Source organism: Puma concolor, chromosome D1 (assembly GCF_028749965.1).
Source record: "Puma concolor isolate L17-30 chromosome D1, mPumCon1.1.hap2, whole genome shotgun sequence".
Taxonomy (NCBI): Eukaryota; Metazoa; Chordata; class Mammalia; order Carnivora; family Felidae; genus Puma; species Puma concolor.
In genome coordinates this window covers 2,063,855-2,081,590 of record NC_141676.1, presented here as the reverse complement: position 1 = coordinate 2,081,590, position 17,736 = coordinate 2,063,855, and positions in this window count along the sequence as shown.

Sequence of the window (17,736 nt, the reverse complement as noted above, 5' to 3'; positions counted from 1 at the left end):
TTGGTCTGCAGGCTCTTGTCCCCGCACCTCCCGCCCAGGTTTGGGGGCGAGTCTACGCCCCTTATCTTGAAGTAAACACATCCACGTTCCGTGCTGTCTTCTTGGGGAACTTCTGGAAAGATGGGGGAGCCTTCCCAAGGAGAGACTTGGTGCCCACAGGGGCTGCCTGGGGCTGGAGGTGCCCAGGGAGGGCCCGAGGCCATGAGGATGGAGAGGAGGGGCCAGGAGAGGACGGGGTGCGGTTTGCAGGGAACTGTGGGAAGCAGGCCCACCCAGTGGAGCAAGCGCTGGGAGACGGGGGTCCCATCCACCGTCCGACAAGCCAGCTGAGGACATAGGTGGCCCTGCCCCGTCTAGGGAGCCACTGAGACTGTGGGTGACCCTGAAGCCCGTTTTGCCTGATCTCTTCCCCCCCCCCACCAATAACCACCCTCTCCCCCTCCCTGCTGTCCCCAGCCCAGCCCTTGCTTTGACTCCACCGTGGCCACTGCCCCGGGTACTCCCAGCCATGAGGGCCGGAGTGAGTGGGCCCTGTCTTTGCTGGGACAGCCCAGGAGGCCCCTGGAGGAGAGTCTGGGTACAGCCAGCCACGGACCCCACGTGCCCCGGCCAAGGGGGACCTGGCCCACCCCTAGGAGTACATGGAGGGGAAGCGAGATGAAGGGAAAGAGGCAGGTAGGTGAGAGAGGCACCTCGCCCCTCCAAGCCTCTCCCCCTCGGTCCCCAGGACTGGGCGGGGCTCGGGCGGGGCTGAGGATGCCTGCCTCTTGCTGCCTGGCTCTGGGGTTGGATTGCCCCCAGACTGGCCTCGGACCCTCAGATGGAGGCCACCCCCGTTGGAGAGTGGGTGCCCTCAAGGTGGTCGCAGATGCCACGGCACGTTGCTCTGGAGAGAGCGGGCCCGACCCACCCAAGCACAGCCTGCCCCCCCGCCCCCCACCGCCCCCCGCAGCCTCAGAACCGCCTCTAGAATGACTTCTGTGTCCTTGGTGGGCCAAGAATTATTCTAGATCAACAGGGAAAGAAGACAGCGGACTCATCCCACAGAGACAGCTGGCCCGACGTCCAAATGGGTGGTGACGAGGGCACGTTGCAGCACCTTGAAATAGTAGAGACTTGGACGTGATGTCTGGGTCCACGGGGCTGGCTCTCGGGCACGGAGACGGCGGCGGTGATCTTCTAGAAAGACGTGGGTCCAGAGCGGCAGCTCCCATCCCTCCCCGCACCCCAGACCCCCCTTCCTGGCCTCCTTGAAAACATACCTGGCTTGGCTCTCGGCCATCTGTGCCAGACTCGACCGGGAGGGAGCGATGATCCTCGCTTCCAGCCCTGCCCCCAAGGAACCCCAGGGCAGGAGGAGACGCGGCTCCCCCTGTGACACAGTGACAGCCACCTTACTGACAGCTCTCATCTCCTTGGATGAGCTGCCAGCAATTTCTAGGAGCAAGGTCTCCTGGTAGAAGCGACCAGGTCCCCGCAGGACTGGGAGACCATCCCCCTCGCACCCCACCCCCAGAAGGAGCAGGCAGCTGCCAGTTCCCTCCTGGAGTGCGGGGCTCTTGTCCTGGACGGTTGTAGGAGGGTTAGGGGACCGAGGAGCGGGGTGGGGAGTGCAAGGGCCACGTTCTGTTCACCCCCCCTGGAGAAAGGGTCCGATTCCCACAGAAGAACCACCACCGCCCTGGTTCCAGGGCATCCACCCCAACAGCCCCCTCCCCAACTCCACGCTGTGTGCTGAGCGGAGAGGGCGGGACCGATGCGGGACACAGGGGGACTGTGGTGGCCACCTGAGCTGAGGTCACGGCCCTGACACTTGGCTGGGGGCAGTGTGTCTGCCCGGGAGGGACTCCCTGTCCCCTGTCCCCTGTCCCTGTCACTGGAGGAGAGCCTCAGACCACTCATAGTCCCATCAAGGCATCTCACTAGCAGAGTGATGTCCCTTGCTGTGCCCCCTGCTGACAGCCTCTCCCCGTCAGTAAAGAGGAGCAGTAACGTTGACCCCACCGGACCATCAGGTTTTTGTTTTTATCGCTGGTTAGTTCGAATACAGGGCAATGTTGGTTTGGGGAGTGGAAGTCGGTGACTCATCGCTTGCATGCAACACCGGGTGCTCATCCAGACAAGTGTCCCCGTTAGTGCCCATCCCCCACCCACCTCCCTCGTCACCCTCACTCTGTTCTCTTTGAGAGTCTCCCTCCTCTGCTTCGTTTCCCTCTCGTCTCCTCCCTCCCCCACTCCTCACATGTTCATCTGTTTCGTTTCTTAAATTCCACGCGTGAGTGAAATCGTATGGCACTTGTCTTTGTCTGCGGACCGTCAGGTTTTGAACACGGGCTTGGAGAGTCGGTGTGCCCCCCCAAAGCTGCCCGCTCGTGTACCACCCGGGGGCCCAGCATCTAGACAATGACTTCAATATTGTTCACGAGTCGGAATCCCTTTCAAATTTTAAACCCGTCTGTTTTGAAAAGGAAACGTGTGTCACCGCTGGGCGTGAAAACTCAGTATGGGTGACCCCGGAGAGAGCCGCGAGCCAAGACGCGCTGGCTTCGCCCCTTCCAGATCCGCCGAGCACACACACAGCCGTCTGGACCCTTTCAAAGTTCTGTGTCTGACGTTTTAACAACCAGACCTCAGGACCGTTCGGCCCCAGGTCTCTGTTGTCACGTGGCTGTCAGAGGCTACGTGACCTCCGGCTCCTGGAAATGACCTTCAAGGCCGTCGAAAAGAGCACACAGTGCCAAGAGTGGGTACCCAGGACTTGGGGGTCATGCCGCAGTGCAGCCAGTTCCCATGGGCCGGGCCTGGGGTACCGAGGGGCGAGTGCCTGCTGGTGTGCGGGCTCAGCTGGGCGGTGATGTCCCCCAAACTCATATTTTTTCCGGCTGTGCAGCAGAATAAATAGTAAACTAAACTCTGACATTGCAACACAGAGGCTGGCGGAGGGCTGATAAGGTGGGAAAGGCCCCGGGGAAAAAACGTCTCGAAGGAAGAACCGTCCCGCCCTTAGCAAACATAGCAAGGGAAACCCACACTGGCCGAGACCAGTGTTTATCCGATCAGGAACAGAACGTGTGTCCGATCTCAGGTGCCTTCAGAGGGAACCTAGGTCGTGCTCACGCGGGGGCGACGCTGGGCCCCAAAGCTTCACGCAGCCATCACCTGCTCCGGTGTCCAACGTTGGGGGGAGGGGGGGATTTGGGCGGTGAGACCTGGCAGGGGGCACCCAGAGCTGGGCTGTTGTCCGAGTTCTTCCACGGACCCTGGACACGATGCTCCTCCGTGGGCCTCAGCACCTGACAGGTCGAAGGTGCGGGGTCCCGTGGGGGTCCCTGTCGTCCCCCACGGCGCAGCTGTTCAGGTGCAAATGCAGGGCCGGCGGCTGGAGCCCACGGAGGCGGCCAACACAGCTCGACATTCGTGGTTTCCCAGAAACTGTGACAACCCAGAGAGTATTTAGTTCCAAAACTCCGGGACGTAGGTATTTCTATTTTCGTACTGCCCAGGCAAGCCCCCGGGGACTGGATGAGTGGCTGGCACAGCCCGGGTCCCCGGCTGCACCCTGGGGCGGGATCTGAGCGCGGTGCCTGACCTCTTGCACAGGCAAGCACGTCCGTGACACAGGCGAGCGTGAAGCGTGACACAGGGACACGCGTGGTGCTTCCCAACGGCTGGGATTCCTGCTTCCGTGTTCTACTAGCTCTGAGGGGGAGTCTTCGGCCACAGGCCCCTCCCTTGCTCAGAAATCTGCAGCCCCCTGGCCAGGCAGGAACGTGCCCTAAAGAAGCCAACGAACCGAACCCCGAATCCTTAGCCACATGGATGTCTGCTGCTTTGCTCTGAAAATTTAGAGAAGAGACAAGGGCCCCCTGATCCGGCATTTGGGTAGAGAAGGGACAGTGGACTCACGAAACAGTGCTCCCTTGCCTAGTGCTGTGCGTACACATCGGAACGGCCTTTAACAGAAGCCTGTGGGGATACCCGTGCTTCAGAATTTTATCTGCGCACACCTTCTGAGCCAGCAGCCGGCTGTGGGCATGCGCCTGGGGGGTCCCCCCCAAATGTACTGAGACACCCAGCATTATCATCTACGGCGTTCGGCAGCTCTCGGGGCCATCGGCGCATGCGCTGTGTCTGGCTGAGTCCCGTACGTGACCGTGTGGGAGCCCCTGTGTGCGCACAAGGACAGGGCGTGCCCCTCGGACCGATTCGGTCTTCCCTGAACTGCAGACCAGGAAATGGTGGCACAGGACCCTTCCACCAGCGCCAGACAGGCCGTGGCCAGAGCCACCCGGGGCCCTCGGGATTCCGCAGCCGGCGTGCCACGTAAGTGACACTCTGCACAGGTGCCTTGGGCGGAGGTCAGAGGTGGCTCTGGGTCTGGGCCTGAGTGGGGATGTTTCTCAGTCGCCGAGAACCAGCAGGACGCGTGACCGGGGACGGGGTGAGGACAGCCCAGCACCAGCCCAGGGATCACGCAGACTCCGGCCAGGTGACTCCTCCCCCCAGGCCCACGGAGCTGCGCCCCCCCCCCCCCCCCCCCCGGGGATTTCTTCTTTGGCCCAATTCTATTTCCAACAGTTCTTTTTCTTCTCAGGTTTCTGACCCGTTTCCCTGTTTTTTTTTTTTTTTTTAATTTTTTTTTTCAACGTTTATTTATTTTTGGGACAGAGAGAGACAGAGCATGAACGGGGGAGGGGCAGAGAGAGAGGGAGACACAGAATCGGAAACAGGCTCCAGGCTCCGAGCCATCAGCCCAGAGCCTGACGCGGGGCTCGAACTCACGGACCGCGAGATCGCGAGATCCCGCGAGATCGCGAGATCGTGACCTGGCTGAAGTCGGACGCTTAACCGACTGCGCCACCCAGGCGCCCCCCGTTTCCCTGTTTTAACGCCCACTTGCCCTCCTCTTGCCTCACTGTTTCTGAGCCACCGCCACCCTCTCTGTCCATCATCCATCACTCGTGTTCTCTTGGCCCCCAACTGGACGCGACGCTCTCAAAGTCTGTTCCCAGCTGTTGGGGCAAGACCTCCCTTCCCCGCCTTCCTGGGTCCTGGTCCCCCGCCGCCCGCTTCTCGGTCTACTCCTTTGTTCTGTCCTCGCGGCTACTGGCCGGCTGTGTAGGGCGTTCTAGGTGGGAAGATGCCCCCACTCGGACTCTGGGCCATCACGCCTCTGTCCTCAGACATCGAGTGGCTGACGACATGCCTGCCGGGCACCTCGTGGGGGGAGCGCTGTGGTGCAGGCCCTCCAGGGCCTGGGGTGGGGACAGGACTTACATGCCGACTTCTCCAAGGCCAGGTTCAGTCACAAGACAGCCAAGTGACAGGCTGGACAGGGCTCTCGGTGCCGTAAAACTCATCTCACCTGGAGATTCCTCCAGAGTTTCCTGCTTTGGAATTGCTTTCTTTTTTTTTTTTTTTTTTTTTTTATTGCTTTCTGGAATAAACTTCCTATGTTCCCAGAAGCAGGTAGGGCACCTGACGACGGCAGTGACTCCCTTAGAAAGATCCACGGCTGCGGACGGTCGGCGTGGTGTGGGCGGCCGAGGTAGTGACACAATCCTCCGTCCAGCAAGCCTGCCTGTGACGTCCAGATTGTGAACGTGTGCGACAACCAACGACTGTCCGGAACTCGCAGCCATTAGGAAGGAGCCCCCGAAGTCCCGAGCCGTTGTCGGAAGCAGGACACATGCATGTCCCGAGTCCGTGTGCCCACAGCACAAACAAAGCCGTGAACACGCACCGAATGGGTACACGTTCCTCTGAACAATATGGCGTCATGATGTCCGAGATGTTGGTTCAGGGTGATGGCCCTGTGGTTCTCCCTGTCCCCGGTACTCCCCAAATGTGGGCTGAGGGCACGCCCCGGCTGTGCATCAGGACTCTCTGGGCACCCTCTGTTGGTGATGATGGGGACCGGGTGCCAGGCCAGGGCGGACATGGGGGAGGGACAGTGAGGACATCTCTCCCCCCTCAGGTGTCCCAAAGGGAACATGGTCCCCAGAAACGCAACATGACGGCAGACATGATGCAGCTTTGCTGGTGCCAGTAAGAGAGGGTTTCTTTTTCAGTTTATCTTATTTTGTGTTTTTTTATTTATTTGTTTTAAGAGAGAGAGAGAGTTTGCAAGAGCTAGTTGGGGGGGAGCAGAGGGAAACAGAGAATCCCAAGCAGGCTCCTCCCTGAGCCTGATGCAGGGCTCGATCCCCTGAACCGTGAGGTCATGACCTGAGTCGAAATCAAGAGCCAGACCCTCAACCTACCGAGCCACCCAGGTGCCTCTTACCTCTTTTTAAAATAAGTATACTTTTTACTAAGATGAAATTCACATAATATAAAGTTAACCATTTTAAAGCAAACAATTTAGGGGCGCCTGGGTGGCTCAATCGGGTAAGCATCCGACTTCGGCTCAGGTCATGATCTCAAGGTTCGTGGGTTCGAGCCCCGCGTCGGGCTCTGGGCTGACAGCTCGGAGCCTGGAGCCTGCTTCGGGTTCTGTGTCTCCCTCTCGCTGCCCCTCCCCCTCTCGTACTCTGTCTCTCTCAAAGATAAATGAGCATTAAAAAAAATTAATTTAAAAAAATGTAAATAATGAATATCAAAACCTTAAAGTTTCAAAAAATATATTGGAAAACATATCTATAAACTTGGGTAAGGAAAGATTTCTTAAATGAGACATATAATTTCAACTACATTAAAATTCAAAACTCTGGGGCGCCTGGGTGGCGCAGTTGGTTAAGCGTCCGACTTCAGCCAGGTCACGATCTCGCGGTCCGTGAGTTCGAGCCCCGCGTCGGGCTCTGGGCTGATGGCTCAGAGCCTGGAGCCTGTTTCCGATTCTGTGTCTCCCTCTCTCTCTCTGCCCCTTCCCTGTTCATGCTCTGTCTCTCTCTGTCCCAAAAATAAATAAACGTTGAAAAAAAAAATTTTTTTTTAAAATAAAAAAAAATAAAAAAAATTCAAAACTCCTTTTTTTTTTTTTTTTTAGAGGTTCTTGAAGCCTGGCTCCTGGGGTTTCACCCTGAGGACAGAAAGAATCCCTAAAATTCAAAACTTCTAAATAGCCAAAAGATAATAAAAGGGCCTATATACCGTTAACACGAGTTACGGACCAGGGGCACCATTGTGCATGTGTGTGACTAACAAAAGTTATATGGGTTTTTTTGGTGTTTTAGATACAGAAACCTTTGCATAAATACACACACACATACACACACACACACACAGACACATTTTCCCATGTGAGCTGCTTTTGAATTGTCTGCTTTTCATTAGGGTTTCCTACTGTTTTCTTCATTTTTTTCAGATTTCGATAATCTCTTGTCATTTTAGACGTTGTACAAATTCTCTTCCGTGAAGTTTGGTCTGTGTAACTTCGACAGCAAACTGGCCAGAAGGCTCTGGACACCCAGTATTGCCTGCTTCCACTCAGGACAGTAGAGTGACAGAGTTAGCCCCGTCTAGAATTAAAGTGGTGCCTGGGTGGCTCAGTCAGCTGAGCGTCAGTGGCTCAGTCTTGATTTCAGCTCAGGTCATGATCTCTTGGTTCATGGGATCGAGCCCCGCATCCGGCTCTGTGCTGACAGCACAGAGCCTGCTTGGGATTCTGTCTCTCTCTCTCTCTCTCTCTCAAAATAATAAATAAACATTTAAAAAACTTTTTAAAAATAAAGCTTCATTTTTATTTTAGCACACGAATGTTGCCTCTATTCTATGATACGTTCGTTTCTGGAAGAAGAGAGGTTACCTGTTGTCTTTTTTTTTTTTTTTTGATGTTTTATTTATTTTTGAGAGCAAGAGAGACAGAGAATGAGCAGGGGAGGGGCAGAGAGAGAGAGAGGGAGACACAGAATCCGAAGCGGGATCCAGGCTCTGAGCTGTCAGCACAGAGCCCGACGCGGGGCTCGAACTCACAGACTATGAGATCGTGACCTGAGCTGAAGTCGGACGCCCAACCGACTGAGCCTCCCAGGCGCCCCTTTGATGAAGTAGGTGAGAAGGGCAGCTGGCCCAGGGGCCTGGTGGGCACGCCTCAGCAGGCATTACAGTGCCCACATGCGGAGCAGGGCCTCTGACCCCTGACCCCTACTCGGTCCTCGGGGCCAGGTGCTATCATGCCTGCTTCACCGATGGCCAAACCAGGCTGCGGAAGTTTAAGTCACTTAACCAAGTTTGTCAGATTAGATGAGGCCGTACCCTGGGAACACGCTCGGCTCTCTGGTGGGTTCCGGGATTCCTCTGCCCCAGGTGGTGACGTGGGCATCCAGGGGGGCAGCGAGGCAGAGTCCGGGACCCCCACCGCTCTTGTGTACCTCAGACCAGGAATGACAGTCGTCCCTCCCGCTGGCTCCTTTCGGCCTGAGCTCATCCTGATCCCCGCCCACCCCCCCCCCGCCCCCCGCCCAGTACCTATGATTGTGACTTTATTTGGGAACAGAATGGTCTTTGCAGAGGACCGAGTTAAGTTGAGGTCGCTAGGGCGGTCCCTAACGCAACATGACCGATGTCCTCCTCAAAAAGGGGGAAACTTGGGCACAGAGACAGACACACTTACAGGGATGCCCGTGTGAAGACACAGGGAGGAGACGGCCGTCTGCACACCAAGGGACGCCTGAGGCCACCAGCAGCAGGGGGACAGGCCTCGCACAGACTGTCCTCCCCAGCCCCAGGAGGGGCCAGCCCTGCCGGCATCCAGCCTCCAGGACTAAAAGCATCAGTGTCTGTTGTGTGGTGGACCCAACCTGAGGAGCTTTGTTCTGGGACCCTCAGGAAACTGACACGTTCACCAAATACGCTGGATGCGTTTTGGGGGTGTCGATCGCCGTGGCCACCACAGAAGACTGTATGGCTGTTCCTCAAAAAGTTAAAAAAGAGGAACCAGTTATTCCTTTGGTCCAGTAATTCATTCCTGGACACATGTCCAAAGGAAACAAAATCATGCTAAGAGATCCGTGCATCCCCGTGTTCTCGGCAGGATCGTTCCTAATAGGCAGGACGTGGGAACAGCCTAAGAGTCCGTCCACAAATGGGTAAAGAAATCGTGGTGTGCTTACAACGGACATTATTCCACTGTAAAAGGAAGAATGGCCAGCCGTTGACGACCCTGTGGCCAGATTCTGAGGGCATCGTAGTAAGTGAATAAGTCACACAGAGGAAGACCCATGTCCCAGAAACCGCTCTACCCAGGACAAGCCGGGACGGCTGGTGTATTCATTTCCTGGGGCTTCCAGAATAAATGACCAGAAATAGGCTGAATGAAACTGCAGAGATTTGTTCTCTCCATTCTGGAGTTTCTGGAGGGAAATCCCTCCTGCCTCCGCCAGCTTCTGGGGGCTCCGGGCATCCCTGGACGTGTGGCTTCACCCCTTCTAGCCTCCGCCTCTGTCTCCACCTGCTCTACGTGCGTTCAGTTTCTCTGTGTCACTCTTGCAAAGACGCCTGTCAGTGGATTTGGGGACCACTCTAAATCCAAGACGATCTCATCTGAAGATCCTTAATTATATCTGCACAGACCTCTATCCAACTAAGGTCACGTTCACAGGTTCCGGGTACAAGGGCACGAATCTAGCTTCCTGGGGGTCAGCAGACAAGGTGTCTGAGTTGCTACACATCCGGTCTCTGGGTTCTGTGTTGTTCTGACTTAATTTGTGAAAAAAATAAAGCATTTTCAAAAAAAGGGGGGGCAGGACAGCCACCTCCCTCAAGGCCAGAACTTTTGGGGAAACCGCAGGCCTGCGGGCGTGTGCATTCCGCGTCCCGCAACCCGGTCGCTAGGTCACCAGCTGGGGGCAGCTGAGGGGCGTGCAGCCGCCTCTGTCTGAATCCCACCCTCCCGGCTCCTCGGGCACCTGCCGTCCGGCATCCCGGCTGCCTGCGCTCTGGTGGCCATCTTGCCAGCTGCTCCCCCCCGCGCCTTGGCGAGGCTCCCCCACACGTCGCCTTGGCCTTCACCCCTGCCCCCACCAACACCGGCAAAAAAAAAGGCCACTTGTTCTGAAGTCATTTTGAGACAGGACGTTTTGAAGGCTGGTTTCTCCAGAGACCTTCCAATAAAAGCGAAATTGGGAGAAAACACCGAGGACCTGCTCGACCTGCCCGCCCTGAATTAGCCGGCGCGCCCCAGCAGGACTTTTCGTGGGTGCAGGGGAGTCGGCACCATGACCAGGGAGGAGCGTGACAGAGGCGGTGACGGCTTTAGAAAATGTTAACACGGAAGCTCCCGCTACGTGTTCAAACAATCCGCCGCCCTCCTCGACGCTGCGCAAGATACGCAGCGCGTCCACGGGCTCCAAGCTGTTTCCTGTGCGCGCTGAGGCCATCATCAGCTGCGCGGGAAAGGTCGAGAGACCTGCAGGGCGGTCCGCAGCCCTGCCCGGCTGATGATCCGGAGTTTCTGAATCTGAGACGCTGGGCCCGGCCGGAAGCCGCAGCTCCTTGGCTCTGAAGAACGAGGACGTCTGCCCGCGGTGCCGCCGAATGAGAATGCGGCTCCCCAGGCCCAGCGGGACCGCCCGCACTGACCGCACGTCCCCCCTTCGGGGTGCGCTGGGGCTCTCTCTGCTCACTGCCTTCGATCCTTGTGGCTGTGTTCGAATATGACCGCTTTTCCCTACACGTTTCGTGTGGTTGAATGCTTTCCACCAACCTCAATAAGACCTAAAAACATTAGGAATGGTAATAAGTGAAGGCGTGCATCCCTCCCCGACGCAGGCCGGTGAGTTTGGGGACGGGCCCATCCCCAGGCCGGCCTCTGACCGGATGCCAGCCCCGACCAACGCCCTGCTTTCTGTCTGTGGGAGGCTGGGCAGAAGAGCCAGCAAGGTCACGGGCAGATGAACTGCTGACCCACAGACACCACGGACGGTAAATGCGTGCGCTTTAAGAGGTGAGGTTTGCAGGCGCGCGTTACACGGCACGACATCGCTAGTCTAGAAAGTGGCTGGCCTCAAGGCGTCTTGGGGGGACCCGGCCCAGGGGAGCGGTCCAGCCACAGGAAGACCCAGGCCAAGGGCCCCGAGAGGGGTTTCTGCAGACCCCACGTCCACACTCGTAGCCAGTGCCAGCTGAGAGGGAGCGGCTCCCAGGATGGGGGACCCTCCTCCCCCCGCACCCTCCGTCCCTCCCTGCCTGACCCTGGAAGAACCGGAAGGCAGGAGAGAGCCAAGAAATGCCCCCCGCGCCCACTGCAGGATCCCAGATGGGCTCTGGAAGAATCACTGGATAGGGTGTGGATTGAAATTCTGAGCCTGGACTGGATGGAACTTGTAATTATTTTTTTAATTTAATGTTTTTATTTCTTTTGAGAAAGAGAGACAGAGACAGAGACAGAGCACGAGCAGGGGAGGGGCAGAGAGAGAGGGAGACACAGAATCCGAAGCAGGCTCCAGGCTCCGGGCTGTCAGCACAGAGCCCGACGCGGGGCTCGAACCCACAAACCGTGAGATCATGAGCCGAACTCGGAGGCTCAACCGACTGAGCCACCCAGGCGCCCCTAAAGACTTTTTTTTAAAGTTTATTTACTTTGAGAGAGAGAGAGCGAGCTGGGGAGGGGCAGAGAGAGGGAGAGAGAGAGAGAATCCTAAGCAGGCTCCACACCGCCAGTTTGGAGCCCGATGCGGGGCTCAAACTCACAAACCGTGACATCATGACATGAACTGAAACCTAGAGTCGGACGCTTAACCGACTGAGCCATCACCCCTAAGACTTTCATTGTGAGAGGTGGTTTTTTTTTTTTTCAAGAGATAAGGGAAAAAATTTTTAAGCCTGACGCTTTAGTTCAAACCTTAATTTAACCTGTGCAGAAAACACCATCGTCAACTCACACTCATTCTGTGGTCTGCAAAGCGGAAACTGTGGTTATCTAGTTACATGTACCCTGAACGGGGGTTCAGAGCCACCATGAGATAGGAAGCCTGAAGGACTCCATAAAAATCTGCGTTTTGCTCCATGTCCTGTTTCTATTCTTGCCAAGACCTGACCCCCACTTTACGCATGCTTCCTAGTGCAAATCGTGTGTGTCCCTCCCTGCCCCCATAAGGGACACGGAATTCACGGTTTCTTTAGAATCCGTCAGAACGAGAGACAACATCAGAGAAGCTCTGGGCGAGACGTGAAGGCATCATATGCACATCCAGACCACCAGCGTCAGGCATCGTGATGCCCAGACCCCGGGCTCCAAGGAACGGGTTTATGAAGGACGCCTGGACCCTCGTGTCCGTTCTGACCGGCTCCTGGGAGGGCTGGCACACCGGACCCTAACTCTCAGTAAAACCCCAAGCCCTGAGCCAAGAAGAGACTCCCTCCCTTCCTTCCTGAACCTCCCGGACCCCGTCTACCTGCACTCTCCCTATGCCTTCAATAAATTCAATAAATACCTCCTGCTGGCTCGTGTTTGATTGCTATGCCGTGAGGTGGCAGGGCCCCTCTTGTGGTCCTGTAGGACTCCCTCTGGGTCCTCGGACCCTGCCTGCCCGCATCAACCAAATCTGACTCCAAGTGGGAAACGTCAAGGTCGCCCCCTCCCCCCGCCGCCGTCTGCCCACTCTGACAAGCAGGTCCCTGGCAGCTTGAGCCGAAGATCGTGCTTAATTCTTTGAGGACCATCCCTATATTGTACGACTGAAAATAACGTAATTGTTGTACGGTAACCATACTGGAATTAAAATAACATGAAATAAAATAATAAAAGGTGGGGAGGGGCGCCTGGGTGGCTCAGTCGGTTAAGCCTCCGACTCTTGATTTTTGGCTCAGGTCACCATCTCAGGGCTCGTAGTTGGAGTGAGCTGCTCTGTGCTGACAGCGCGGAGCCTGCTCGAGATTCTCTCTCTCCCTCTCTCTCTCTCTCTCTCTGCCCCTCCCTCACACTCTCTCTTCTCAACAATAAATAAACTTAAAAAAAAAAAAAAAAGCCGGGGACAGGTGTGCTGTTCTCCGCCCCCCCCCCTTTGCTGGAGCTTACCCGGACATTAGCCTTCTTTCGGAGGAAGCAAGCCCATTTCCCCAGGGGTCTCTGGAACTTTCCAGCCTGACTGACTCTGACTCCTCTTAGGGTTCTTAGGAGCCAGGAGCCGGGAGGGATTTCCTCAGGGTGAGCAATGCTTTTCAGGCCTTCAAGTTGGGTCTGATTTATTCAAGTGCCTGTGGGCCCTTCTAGGAGAGGGCCCCCCCCCACCCCCGCCACCTGCATGGGCATCCTGGGAAGTCCCCACCCGGTTCACCTAGGTCCCTACGTTCCCCCCCCATCCCTGCCTCATGGAGGAGCACCCCCAAAAGCAGGCCGCACTAGCGGCTTCACTCCTGGGCGTGATGGACCCACTATACCGAGCGCCACAAATCACTATGGTGTGAGACAGGACAGTCAATGCAATCAGGCTTCAGTCCCGAATTTGTTTATTACTTCTAGAGGGTTGTTTCTCATTTAGTGGAATCTCCAGGATTTTCTGCAGTTAAGAGGATGTCCTGTGAATAGACTTCACTTCTTCATGTACCGTTTGGATGGCCTTTTTGCTTTTTTTTTCCTCTTGCCCACTCACTCTGGCTGCTATTTGGCCTTTTAAACAGGGAGTGGAACATTTGATGGTCCTTTAAAGGAGGGGAGAGGAGACAGAGACCCCCGTGGCAGACCCAGAAGTGGGGAGCTCAGACCCCAGAGTGTGGCTTAGTGATGTCTCTGTATGAGTCTCCTGTGACCTGAGGCTTCGGCTCAGAACCGAGTACGTATTCGAGGAAGAAACCTGATTTATTATGACAGAAAAATGCTAACGCATGTTGAAGGACTGAATCTCGCGGAAGTCTCTGTTCTCAGTCTGAGTGAGCCCTGGGTGAGCCTTGAGCAGGTGCATCAAGACTGTAGCTCGTCGAGCCACATCCCACTTCCTGAAGCTGGTGCTCGGGTGAAAGTCTGCCTTTTGGTCTCCTGCTCGGTCGGTCTGCGTGGTGAACAGGTAGGGCTGGGTCCTATACTGCCGCCCGTCTGTTTGGGTTTTCTTTTTTTTAGTGACTTGTCTTGTGCTAAAATGCACGTAACAAAATCTCCCATCTTGACCAGCACGAAATGCACAATTCTGCAGTGTTAAGTATGTGCCTATCGTTGTACGCCCATCACCCCCCCCTCCGGAACTTTCCGCCTTCCCAACCTGAAACTCTGTCCCATGAAACACTGCCCCCCGTCCTGTCGCAGCCCCTGGCGCCCCACGTCCTACTTTCTGTCTTTATGGACTGGCTTCCTCTGGGCCCTCACAGAGCCGGAATCATACAATATCTGTCCCTGTGGTGACCGGCTGCCTCGCTCAGCATCATGCCCTCGAACTTCAGCCACATGGTAGCAGCTGTCAGAGTTCCCTTCCTTGTTAAGGTTGAGTCACATACCATGGTGTGGATGGACTCCAGGTCATCCATACATCCCTCGACGGACTCTCCGATTACTTCCATTATTACTTCGTGAATAACGCTGCGGTGAGCACGGTGTGCAAATATTTCCTCAAGGTCCCGCTTTCGAGTTTTTGCCGGGGCAGGCCCTACCAGGACCCTCGTGATCCTTGGGAAAGCAGCACCATCCGAGACCGACCGGGGTGGAAATACTACCTCCTGCCCGGGGGACGAATCTGTGACTTGGAAGCAGCAGGGGGTTGACCCTCAGCCCCAGCCATACCGGAGCCAAGACTTCGTCTTCCTCCCGAGTCCCTTTCTCTGTCCGCCTGCTTCGCCTCCTGATTCCCCAGCAACTACACGATGTCTGTGTCGGACGGTGACGTGAAGCGCCGGTTACGTCCAAGGCTCACGTGGCATCACTCAGGGTCGTGGCCAGCAGTGTCGGGGAGCTCGGAATGGCCCTTGGCGGGCAGTTAGGAAGATGTGTTCGACTTCGGGACTCAAGCAAAATGCTCCTTCGGGACTCCTACCTTCTTACCTGGCTGCCCCCTGTGCCATGGGAGCTGCCTTTGTTTTATTTATTTTTGAAAGAGAGAGAGAGAGAGAGAGAGAGAGAGAACAAGCAGGGAGGGGCAGAGAGAGAAGGAGAATCAGAAGCAGCTCCAGGCTCCGAGCTGTCAGCATGGAGCCCGACGCGGGGCCGGAACTCAGGAACCGCGAGACCGTGACCTGAGCCGAAGTTGGACGCTTCACTGACCGAGCCACCCAGGCGCCCCCAGAGGTGTCCTTAGATGACTTTGCACAACCTCCTAACCTCACGTTATGAGATGAGTTTCGTCCCATTTCCACACCCATGTTGGGTGGAGGTCTAACCCGAGTGCCTCAGACTGGGGGCCCTATTTGGAAAAAAGACGGAATTCTCCTATCTGCAGTTGTCAGGAGCTAAGAGGAGATCGTAGTGGACAAGGGTGGGCCCTGATCCAATGTGCCTGGTATCCTTATTGTTGCAGCCACACGACTCCCGAAACAGAATGCTACGGGCACCAGTGACAGTCACAACAAAGTTTATCGCAATGAGAGGCAAGGCAGACCGATTGGGACCACCACTCTTGATCAGAGTGCGGCCTCGAACAGCCGGGGTACAGGGTTTTTAAGGCCGATCACATCGTTTTATCATCACCTGGGAACAGAACGGAGAAAGAGTTCCCAGATGAGTTAGAAACAGTTGCCGGATGAAGTGATTCTTTTAGACTTTCTGCCCCTAAGTTGCAACCAGTGGATCTCCTTGACCCTGACTCTGATGCTCTTTTCTTTGAGCTTTTGCTTCCTTCATTGGTGAAGCCTGATTTACAGGAGTATAGAGCGTAATTTACAAGGGTAAAGCAAGGCTGTTATCTCTTGACCCTAAGTGTCAGAACAAAGCTGTTATTTTTTAAGCTACATGTTAGCCCTACACTACAATTTAACCCTTACATTTCCCCCTTTTCTTGTCAGTGAATCAATCCCTTGATTCATCAGTAGGAACTAAGGGGACATAGTTGGACCTCATCATCATAATTTTTATTTCACCAACTCGCCTCTTGACATACTAACCAATTGATAACGTGCGGGCCGACAGTTAACCCGAGAAGTAACAATAGCAGTGGCCCAGCTATAGGGGTGAGCAGTGACGTGAGCCAGAGGGACCAAGAGAATAAACTCTGATACCAATTATCGCTGGCCTTTTCCTTCACATCCGACCTTTCCATTTGCAGGGCAACTGTATAACCCTGGTATGTCGGCCAATTTTTGTTCTTGATCCCTGTGTCCACATCCATAGGTAACCATACAGGGGTTTTCGGGGACCGGAGCAGCGAAGCCCGTTGGCTGTTTATAATTAGTAACTGAAGTCCCCCATGAGTCCCCCACCAAGTCGCATAAATCAAACAAAAAACAAGGCACAGTGGAAGAGGTATTAGATGCTATCACCTTCCCCGTGACAGTGTCCCTGAGTTCCCATTGGTATGGCCAAAAAGACAGGGGAGGTAATTCCATACAACCCCCCGCTTACCACTATACAAACCCAGACAATCATTATTATTATTATTTTTTTTTTCAACGTTTATTTATTTTTGGGACAGAGAGAGACAGAGCATGAACGGGGGAGGGGCAGAGAGAGAGGGAGACACAGAATCGGAAACAGGCTCCAGGCTCTGAGCCGACAATCATTATTATTATTATGCCTGCATCAGTCTTAGCTTTAAAGGATCCTCTGGGTGCCTTGGGACCTTCCATTGCTGTTCGTTATCTGCTTCCCTATCAGTCTGGGGTGTTCCCGCCTTCACACAGTTTTTCTTAACCTGAGAGTGATGAATCTAGGTTTGGACACCATCCACCTTCACGGCCGTGGACGTGGTCAGGATCACGGTGTGCGTGCGGTCCTTTCCAGCGCGGCTCCAGGGTTTTAGGCTCGTGCCTCTTGACCCAGACCAAGTCTCCTGGTTGAAAGGGGTGGGGAAGAACAGGAGGATGAGCGAAGGCCCTGGTTATTTCCTTTTGTACATGTTGCAGGGCCACGAGTGAGGCCAGCAAGCGGTCCTGTTCCAACTGTTCCGTTACGTCGTCTCCTAGCCTCGGCAGGATAGGTGGACGTCTGCCAAATAAAATTTCATAAGGGGAAAATCCCTTGACAAATGGAGTACAACGCGCTTGCAAAAGGGCAGAAGGCAGGACTTCGACCCAATTTTCGCCCGTCTCAAGGGACAATTTGGTTAAGGTTCTTTTTTAGGGTCTGATTTATCCTTTCTTTTTTTTTTTTTTTTTTTTTTTTAACGTTTTATTTTGTTTTTGGGACAGAGAGAGACAGAGCATGAACGGGGGAGGGGCAGAGAGAGAGGGAGACACAGAATCGGAAACAGGCTCCAGGCTCCGAGTCATCAGCCCAGAGCCTGACGCGGGGCTCGAACTCACGGACCGCGAGATGGTGACCTGGCTGAAGTCGGACGCTTAACCGACTGAGCCACCCAGGCGCCCCTGATTTATCCTTTCTACTTGACCCGAGCTCTGGGGTCTATAAGAGCTCTTAACCCTTACTTACACTTATAAAAAGGGGAAATTTGAAAACAATGAAATCTCGCCATTTGCAACAATGTGGATGGATCCGGAGGGAAAATGCTCAGTGAAGTAAGCCCGTCAGGGAAGGACACGTACCGTAAGATCTCACTCACTTGTGGCATTTGAGAAACAAAAGAAACGAACAGGGAAAAAGAAAGACAAAAATCTCTTATCTAGAGAACAAACACGTGGTCTCCCCAGGGAAGGTGGGAGGGGGCACGGACCAACGGAGGCGAAGGGGATAGTGATGAGCGCTGGGTGGTGTGGAGAACT